Here is an 11,181-nt window from a genome sequence, read left to right as displayed (position 1 = left end):
AATTGTCAATATGAATTCTGTGAGCATAATGTTGACCCCAGTGACTTTCTTCTGATTGCATATTATGGACATCAGCATTCATATCTTCTTCAGCCATCATATCATGAAATAACTCATGAATATCATTGCCAAACACTATTTCTTCTTCATTACTTATAACAGTAGAAGTAGCTACTTCCGTGGTTTCCCCATGAAAAATCCATCGAACATATCCTTTAAGAAAGCCATCACAAATAATGTGATCAAATGCTTCTCTTCTAGACACCCTATATGTGTTCACACATTTAACACAAGGACACCAAATTTTACCATCTTCGGATACTTTGGCAAAGGCAAAATCTAAGAAATTGGTGACCTCATTTATATACTCTTCACTTGCTCTTGATGTAAGGTTTATCCACGTTTTATCCATAGATTGAAGAATTAACACTGAAATAATAACAATAGATTTAAATTACTTGTGAGAATTAAAAAAAATTAAAATAAAGAATGGTTTATAATATTAGTGTTTGCATATATTTTATTTCCACATGCCAATACTAATTAGAGAAACTATTATAAAAGTAATGTTATAATAGGAAAGATTTATTGTTAAATAGTTTACTAATAATGTTAAAAAAACTTAGATTATGATTCCTTTGTTTAGAATATGTTAATTAAACTTCTCATTACACTAACAAATTCTACATGATTTATTACAGATGACAAAGCCATGAAATTGATTAATGAGCATGCATTTTGATCTTGTTTGCAATTCCTAAACTTAATTAGATGACATTTTATTAAAATAGCAATACAAGATTATCCATTTTACCTCCAAATAGTTTCTCAATCGGAAATAGTTGATTTCAAGTGCTTGACCCACCAAACATGCCTTCTTTCTTCACAATACAAGATCCCTGCATATATTCCACAAACACAATTTGTAAACAACCAAGGGCATGCTTTTTCTATTCAACTCCAAAACTTATATAAAGTGAAAGTATATGTGTTTATTGAGCTAAGCACTTCATGTATATGCACATTTCTCAAATGTGGTTGTTACATTTCATCAAAAAAAAATATTGTTGTAGATTTTAAAAAATAAAAAATAGAGAAAATACGAAACTTTTTTTTAAATAAAATTACTAAACCACAGCAACCACAAACCATTCAAAGAAGTTTATTTTAAAAATATTATATAAAAAAGTAGGTGTACATGAGTTGTTTTCTACAAAGAAAGCATGATTTAGGATTTAATTTATCAGTTTTACTTAAATTATAATTTTATTAATTGTATATATAATAAGTATTCTCATTAAAGTAAAATAATGAGAGAGCACAAAAGACCTCTTTCACAATGGTGTCAACCTGTAAAATTTAAGTATAATTCTGTACTTAGTCATTACAATGCTACACTTGGCTTATAGCCTTTCAAACTTGGATTATGTACTTTCACAGATGAAGTTCATAATAAATTTCAAAAGCTCATAAGCGAAGATTTATATTTATATGATGATCAAAGAAAACAAGTTAAACATTAATGCAATCTTATTTTGCTAAACTCTTGATGCAATTTTGAGCAAGTTTACATGCTTGATATATAGTTTGTAGAAAAGCAATTGCTCTAGTAAAGTGTAGATAGTCCTATAACTTAAAGCATAAATTGAATATGTAAAATAAAAAAAGTAATCTTGATTTGAGTGTTTTAAATAAATGCTCAAATATGCCTAATTTGCAGGTTACCAATTTTACGGTCAAAATTTCGACTCTAAACTGAGTTATAAATATTACCTGAGGAATATTACCGCACAGAGGTAGATTTGCTGAATCAGCCATTTCGATCACAACTCCCCAAACACATACCCCAAAAAAACACAGTAAAAAAGGCACACACACACTCCCTGCTTTCACTACTACCAAAACCCATTACTTCATACTAGACACCATTAAAAACCAATGCCAATAACTACCGATAATAACAACTATACTACTACACTTGAAATATATATGTATTTGATATTTCTTCTCTCGCCTTGTCTATGTATCTCCCTCTAATTGCTTAACACCCTTATTATGAACAAAATATTTATATCAACATAAACTTCCAACACCATGAAGTAATGTGTGCTAATTTGAGTGTGTGTGCATATTTTGTAGCTTATATATACCTGAGAGTTCTTCACTTTCAACTTCTGAACGTCCTCTACAAGGGAGCCCACACTGCAACAGGGTAATAAAAAAGCATTAAGTAAAAATTCTAAATTATCAAGTAAATGGAAATTAGCAACATGTAGCAGCTGTATAAAGATAACTTAAAAGAGACCTCTGTTGTAGTTGGCAAAGAAGAGTCTGCAGTTCCCTCTCGCGACTAGTAGTTGGAGCTTGAAAAGGTGCTGAATATCATATACAAGGTTCAATGTCAGTCCTAATCCAAACTGAAGCTTAAATACAAGGATCTTTATGCTATGGGTGCATATTAAAGCCTAATAAGAACAACATCCCAACAATTAGACCTAGATGGTTTGTTATATAAATATATCTACCTGTGATGCCTTGCTGGTGCCCACGTCCACACTAGGAGTTTCATATTGCCGGCCTATTGATAAGTGCTTGTGCGATATGAATGCGAAGTGTTCATTCCTTATGTTGAGCATTACTTTTCTCGGGTTTTTACACTAATATGTGTGTTTTTATGTTACTTTCGTGCAGGTAGGGTTGTGAGGCCGAGTATGATGGAAAGAAACCAATGTGGTTCATAATGCACCGATTTTGGAGGAAATCTTGCTAAGGTTCAAACGCGAAGACATAGGTCGGGTGTGAGATGCTAGAGTGTGTGCTAACCTCCTCATATTCTAGTTGGCACATCCATTTGGAGGGGCACAAGGGCAGTCACACTCGAGCATTCCGACTTATGCACATAGAACAAGAGCTCCACCAATTTATCTATCATTGAAGAAGCAAGTGATCCACGACGTGAACGTGTGCCCGTTTGCGTTACCCCGATGAAAATATGGATTCGGGAAGCTATTGCAGCCCGGATACTGTAGCAGAGCAACGAAGCAATGCACTGTAGCAGCATTGTTCACTGCTGGCCGAGAAAACAGAAATTCAGAGAATCCACACAGGCGTGTAGAAATTATCCACGCCCGTGTGGAAATTCCACATGGGCGTGTGAAAAATCCACAGGCCCGTGTAGTCGCCCGACTCTAGCCCTATTTAAAGCCAATTCAACCCCGATTTCAGCATTCTTTTCTCCATCTTTTTCCCAACTTGAGAGAGGGTTTCGGCTAGGATTTTGAGAGGTATTGGCTAAGGTTTTGGGGAGGTTCTATGGCTCCGACATCGTCATTCCTTAGGAAGAAGTTTGGTAGGGGAGCTTTCGTCGAGGTTTATCCTATACCGGACGAGGGAATCCTTGGACGACGAGTAGAGGACTTTCCACAAGACCATCAACACGACTATCGAGGGGGTTTCTTTATGGATTCATTACTTTTAAATTCTATTTCTTTGATTGTACTTAGCTCCATGGATAGCTAAACTCCTAGTGGGTACTTGGGTATTTGTGAACCCTAGGATGTATTCGTTTCATTGAATCTCTTTATTATGCTTTCAATTAATTGATGTTTATTGTGAGTTCCAACCTTGAATGCTTGATTGTATGAACATTTCCCCTAGAGTGACAATAGGGTTGAGAGTTCTCGTTGGTAACCTTGTGAGTGAGTGACACACCATGAGCATTAGACAAAGCTAGGTTGGAGAGGGTTGAGAGGGTGAGTCGAGAGGTACATGAGCGTCCCCTTTCCCCTCCGACGTGATATATTCTACCTCCGTTCCTCGAGTTCTTTGCGCCATAATAGAGTGAATGGTCTAAGGGATGAACTTCAGCTGGGGCTTTAGTTGCGCGTCAACGGAGTGAAGCGTTGAGGTGATCTTAGTATCTAGGGCTTAATCGTGGTTAGAGGACCTTCCACCGGACCAAAGGGTTAGGTCTATAATTAGGGAAGAGATTTATCACTTGGAATCCCTAGAGCTCATTGCAACTCTATGACAAAGTGCGAGTGTTGAGAGTGTTCGATTTCTACTCCGGGACATGTATAGAGTTAGGCATAGTTGACCTTAGATTTGGGACTTGTGATTAAGGATTTCCACGACTCACTATTGCATTGATTAGGAAGCATAATAGAGGGTTCTTGCACTTGAAGCAATCGTCCTAAGCGGAGCATTATCCGAGTACCCCATCTTTATCGATTGCCTTATCTTCTCCTTTACTCGTGCTCTCTTACTTGTTGATTTTACTTGTGAGAATTGAATCATTGTCACACTTATCGCTATTGATTTTTCACATAGCTAAGAAGCGGATTAAGTGTTTTTATTCCCTACTCCCTGTGGATTCGATACCCGCTCATCCGGGATTATTACTTCGACAAACCCGTGCACTTGCGGGATATACACAAGGGGACCTTGTCACCTATGACAACAAGTCCAAAAAATTTATAGAATGTAATTTCTTCTTTTTTAGGCCTATGTAACAAAATTTTAATATAAATAAACAAATATTCATTTTCCACAATATATATATATAATTTAGCATTATCACCCAGGATACCAATTCGTTTGAAAACTATTTGCATTGGCAATATAAATAAATAACATATTAAGATTAAAAAAAAATTCCATCATGATCAGACATACTGCCATCATTAAATGATGCATTAAAGCAAAGGCAATACACTAGGAAAAACATGTTACTCTATATATTAAACCTCATAATAATATAATGATATAAAACAAAGAGGAACAAACCTTTGTCCTATACATCAATTCAATCTATTATCTGGTCAATAGGTTCATTTCTTCTATGAAAATTTAAATATACAGCACCGGGAATAGAATCAGGAAACAATGCAGTAAACGAAGTATATGAAAATATGCTGAAAATGCTATGTCATACCCTCATGTTTCATCTTTCTAAATCTCCCTAAGGATAGAGATACAAACAGGCTCAGATGATTTATACAACAAGTACAATAAGCTCATTGGTTGCATAGACTAATTTGATGATTTATACAAAGAATGCTTTCTTACATATTGAGATTTCTTTCGAGCTTTTATATGAATGTTTGTCCGTCAATGTTTTAGTCAATAAAAAACCAAATCCAGTAAAACTAAATAAATATTTTCATAAATAAATTTGACATCAATATCTAACTCAACACTACATAAACAAACAGGCAAGCAAGAGACATTTTCACTGTGCATATTAGTTTTATTATTAATAAAAATATCAAATATTCTTTAAATAATAATAAATAAATAAATAAATAAATAAAAATCAACTTCTCATGATTTTTGCATGAGTCTCATGAATACCAGCCAACTCTTCTATACAGAATTTACTCTTTCAAAAAGAGAATAATGAAAGTAAATTTTAATAACTTCTAAAAACAATAATAAATTTAATATACATCACTCCAGATATTTTGCATGACTCACTAATATAAAAAGTTGATTGTAAAAACAAGTGTCAAGGGCATTCCTTCAACCTCCATAAAAAAAAAAAAATAAATAATAATAATAATAATAATAATAAATAAATAAATAAATAAAAATAAAATAAAATAAACAGTTGGAAAGATAAAGAGGAAGTATCCGTTGAGGCCTCTGTTTTCCCTCTATAAAAGGGAGGCAAAAACATCACCAACCTTAAATCCAATCCCCAAAGGAAGACCAGATTCACTGTCGTGGACTATACAATATGACCAAAATGCCCTTGGTTTTTTAAATTTTTAAAAAATTAATAATTATTATTAGCAATCTGAGATTTTATTGAGAATGGTAAAATCTCCTATTTGGTCCCTGTATTTTACATGTTTTGCCCTTTTAGTCCCTTTGTTTTAATTTGGCCTCAGGAAGTCCCTCTATTATTCAAATTGGTGAAATCAAGTCCTGGCCACAACCACCGTTACTTTTGGCGTCCAATGGCGCTGACGTGGCATTCTTAAAGAATAAAATATTAATTAATTAATTTTTTCAGGACAAAATGTCTTCCTAATCAAGCGGATCCGAATCTGATTATCCTAGACCCGATAAAACCTCTGCTTTACCCCCGCTAGTGGCCAAAAAAAATGTCTTCCTAATCAAGCGGATCCGAATCTGATTATCCTAGACCCTTTGTTTTAATTTTTTGGCCACTGGCGGGGGTAAAGCAGAGGTTTTATCGGGTCTAGGATAATCAGATTCGGATCCGCTTGATTAGGAAGACATTTTGTCCTGAAAAAATTAATTAATTAATGTTTTATTCTTTAAGAATGCCACGTCAGCGCCATTGGACGCCAAAAGTAACGGTGGTTGTGGCCAAGACTTGATTTCCCCAATTTGAATAATAGAGGGACTTCCTGAGGCCAAATTAAAATAAAGGGACTAAAAGGGCAAAACAGGTAAAATACAGGGACCAAATAGGGGATTTTACCATTGAGAATCTAATATTAATGGAGTTAAAATTATCAGTAAAAATATAATAATACCCAACATTTCTTATAAAATTTTTCTTTATTTATTTATTTATTTCCAAATAAAATATTGAATTTATTCTTTCCATGATGAACTAAATAATTTCAAATAAATTTTTTTTTTTTGCCAATTTTCTCAGTTAATGCATGCCTCTCTTGCTTCTTTATGCATACCTATATATATATATATATATATATGGAAAACAGTGCCTTGCTGATTTGAGTTCTTCTTTCTAGATGAAACTATTTGTCCTTTGCCTTTCAGAACTTGAATGTCTGTTTGAAGCCACTGCTATTTATTTTTTAGGGAGAAAACTAAGAAGTGAAGATAACAGGTTAGTGTAGAGAGGATTGTTACAGCAGTGTTTTAATTGTGCTGAAAGAGGTTCTCTATCTATTTCTTCTATATGGCAAAAAGAAAAGTGAGCCACCTTTTAAATCGTCAATTGTTCCTTCAGAAGCACCAGTGGCCCCTACAATTTGTTAAGGTGAGGGCCTTGAAATAAGAGACATGCTAAAGGATGAAGCAATAGGTCTAGACTTGATCACGAAGTTAGCTCAACATACAAGGATAGAAAGCCATTTTCATATATGTTTCTGCTTCTGTATGATAAGGTGGTGATAATTTATGATGGCGCTGTTATTCTATCAGCAACGTCTACATAATCAATTGAGATCACAATCTTGAACAGTTATAAATAGATAATAGTTGAAACTTGAAACCATTGGTTAAATTAATCCTATTGCAACATAAAAAGTCAATTCAGGGACCACAACTCTGAATAAGTTAGTATTAAAGTTGCCAATTGCCACTTTTTTGTAGCAGAGATAGATCTAGTCTGAATGTGAATATATACTTCATTGGCAGAATCATATGCCATACATAATTAGAACAGTAAGAAAATTATTAATTCTGGTTATGGCAACAACAAATGAAATTACTAAATAAATCAGTAAATTAAACAGATACTAAACAAGTTTTGTGGTTATTATAAAAACCTAAAGATAGCCTAGGAACATAGCTGGCTCCTTGGATGCAAAAGACAGGAAAAAAGAAGGGCATTTCATGGGTCATTGTATTGCTTTTCTTTTCAAGGTCTAAGCAAATCAATTCAGGTTGCTGTAGGGGTGGGGCTCAGCTTTTGCCTACGTTGGGGGGCCACAAATATTCTTCAGAACCCTTCATCATGCAAGGTGATTGGACACTTTAGGGGCCCCCTTAATCCATTTATGATGGAGTGGCTAAATACTGAATAAGATACTAGTAAAGATGCTATTATGCTTATATAGAAAACAAGGTCTTTCCTGCTCACTCTACAAAAATTATTCAAGAGTCTGTCCTAGTGGATCTATTGATTTCCCCTGCAGGATGTGCAACCAAGCCAAGCTTGCATAATTTTATAACTTGAATGTTACACTTGAGGCCTCATGATCTATTCATAAATAGCTTGCATCAGTTAAATGAGGGAGCTATCATACTTGATTTCTGGAGTCATGATGTTTTAAATATTTACCAAAGATAAATAAATTTGATGCATATTTTTTATTATGGGCTTTCCATTTTGTGATCATCAGGTCAATCAGGCAAATCTTTTCTATCTATTTCGACAAGAACATGATGTATAATTAGCCACTTTAGGTGCGAATTGCATAAAATGGAGGCCAATTGGTATGTCCTGCAGCAATAAGTGCTTTCAGGCACTGCAGAATGATGGGAATCCAATGAAATCTTTATTTGAGTCTTTACATGAGATTCACAATATATTTTGGTTTGCTCGTATTTTGATTAGAGGTAGTTATACTCAGGTCTGTTAAGTCTAACATAAGGCTTGCTGTAACAAAGCTAGTTAATCAGCAATCATCTAGTGTTCAATTGCAAAAGCTTTAAAGCTTCTAGTGTTTGTGTGAACTTATTCAGTGAACGGCATAGCTGAAAGCATCTGAAAAAGACAAACTCCACATTCTTATCATACTTGCTGAAAATGGAATAGTACTTAAATGAGTCTTCACAAAAGGAAAAATCTTTAATTACGCGGCATTGTTTTTATATGTTATAACAGAGATTAGTATCAAGAATGAGATTTTAAGGCTTATTGATCTGCTAAACTTAGAGTCTTTCATGATGACTACTGCTTCCAAACTTATATGTATCTGCTCTAGCAAAAGTGCCTGAACTTAGTCTTTCATGAATCTATGTTGGCTGTCTTTGTCTTCGTATGTTAATCTTGTTACATGTTCAGTCAAGAAACTTGGTGAATATTGCATATGAACCAAAACAAACAAACTAATATGTAATGGCATAAATTCTTTGTATTGTTCCTTCATATCTAGAAAAATTACATTATTCACCCAAATTTGATAATGAGCTATCAACCTTTTTTTGTCCTTTTATTTCAGTCGATTTAATGAAGCCAGACACCACTGTGATTGTCCGCAACACAAAGATCGACATGTTCAAGGGATCAATAAGGTTGGATTTATTTATTAGGCAATAAGGCAAAGGACATCTAATCCCTTGCAAAGGAGAGTTTATATATCTAAACTGACTAAATTGGAAGATAACCCAACCATGAAGGACCACACTTTTGTTTGCCATTATTTCCTAATAAATGGAGAGATCATTCCATAATGATCATTATTCATCATTCTAAGCAAAGCTAAATATAATAAACATAACCTTCATCAAAATCACATGAGATTAGTACAGAGATAAATGTGTAATAAATGGTAGGCCAAATTCCATGATTATAAACTTGACGATGACAAGCTCATCATATAAATCTAAATAACAAATCCATAATGCTCAATGAAAAGGATTCATAGTGGAAATAATTATTAGCAAACCACTGTGAATTCCAATATTCCATGGATACCGAATAAAAGAAAGAATCAAAATGGGAACCAGAGGACAAACAAGCAAATCAGTGAATCAATCCCATCTTCATTTGGTTTTGTATCATCCCAAACAATATTTAAAAACACTCCACATAATGAAAAACAAATCCATGCCAAACAATGAAAAAATAGATATTGATTCCTTGTATCATACATACTACTTGGTAACAAGAGTACAAAATACTAGTATAACTAGTTTAATTGGGTGGATTCTTGCTTGCAATGAAGATAACCCAACCATAAGGATAAAGGATAAGCATCTAAAATCCAGATGAACTAGATTCAACAGCCAAGACAATCAAATTTGAGGAAAAGAAGAGAACAAGCATACCTCCGATTAGGAATCAAGGATTAATTGACAAGTTTCATGGAGATCCTGCCATCCAATTCGAGTGCTCTTCTCCCCCACCAAGGTCTAGGGCACAATAGAGAGACAATTGAATCAAGGAAATGAGAGGATTTGAAACCAATTCTTCAAAAAAAGGAAAAAGAAGTGGATGAGTACATACGAGAAGGTTTAGGGTTCAAAAAGCATCCGCGAGGAAAAAACCTCGATCCTCCGGCAACAATGAGAAGGGATGAAGATGGACAACAATGAGAAGGGATGAAGATGGGTTTGTTGACGTTTTAATAACTTTTGTTTTTCATATATTATTAAAATTTACGAAAAAATATTTATTATTTATATTTTATAAAGTTTAAAGTTTTTATAAAGCTCTCTTATTCATTAAGTATTAATTATTTAAATTTAAATATTATAAAATTAACAATCAACTAATTCAATTTAACATAAAGATTAATTTTTTATTTTTGTATGAAATACTTACAATTTCATTAATTTATATAATAAACATTATTTGTTATTATAGAAGAGCAAGTAAAACAATTATTCATTAAATATTTATTATTTAAGTTTAAACATTAAACAACTACCAATAAACCAATTTAATTTAACATAAAATTAATTTTATATTTTTATATGAAATAATTATAATTTCATTAATTTATATAATAAACATTATCTTTTAATAACATGTGTTTTTTCAATATATATATATATATAATATCATAATCCAATGTTAAAAGTAATTTTAAAAATAAATAAGATCAAATATTTATTACCAAAAAATAAAATATTTTTTTTAGTAGTTGCACGAATGAATGCTAATCTTTTAAATGTTTATTTCAATAATTACTTATCTTAATCAAATAAAAAAATATATAACAAATTAATTTATATAAAATAGTAAGTTAATTAGTTTTTATAAATTTGTAAATTAATTGATTAATTTATATATCCAATCGATATTCATTAGATTGTTATTTTTACGAATATGCTTATAATTTATAGAGTAAATTATCATGAAATTATTTTTTATATTTGTTTTATAATGTTTAATTTTTAATTTAATTATTATTCTCAATATAAATCTCAAATTTAATTCTGATATTATTATTATTATTATTATTATTATTATTATTATTATTATTATTATTATTATTATTATTATTATTAAGTCATGCTCTACTAAAGATAAATATAAAAATTAAATAAAATTCAAAAAATATAGCTCTACCAACAAAAATGATTTCAGCCACCTGAACGTCTCGATCTATTCTAACACTTTTTAAAGATTCATTGAGTATAAATAATTTATAGCTACTACATTTAACCATTGCTATAGATACGTGATAAGATAGAAGTAGTAGTTATACCAATGGAACAATATCTGTAAGTAAATGTCATATTTATTCTGACAAATTGAATGTTCCATTGGTATAGATAATCTATAGC

General features: G+C 32.2%; 1 long non-coding RNA gene across 1 annotated transcript; it reads right to left on the bottom strand.

Annotated features, from left to right (window-relative positions):
* Positions 1-826: 826 nt before the first annotated feature.
* LOC120268789 lies at positions 827-9,982 on the bottom strand. Its single transcript, XR_005539024.1, has 4 exons — positions 9,718-9,982; positions 2,306-2,375; positions 2,151-2,202; positions 827-899 (listed from the first exon to the last, which is right to left on the bottom strand). It is a non-coding gene; the product is annotated as an uncharacterized LOC120268789 (long non-coding RNA).
* Between the last annotated feature and the right edge of the window lie 1,199 nt (positions 9,983-11,181).

This window comes from Dioscorea cayenensis, chromosome 9 (assembly GCF_009730915.1).
Source record: "Dioscorea cayenensis subsp. rotundata cultivar TDr96_F1 chromosome 9, TDr96_F1_v2_PseudoChromosome.rev07_lg8_w22 25.fasta, whole genome shotgun sequence".
Lineage (NCBI taxonomy): Eukaryota > Viridiplantae > Streptophyta > Magnoliopsida > Dioscoreales > Dioscoreaceae > Dioscorea > Dioscorea cayenensis.
This window is presented reverse-complemented; position numbering and strand designations above follow the sequence as displayed.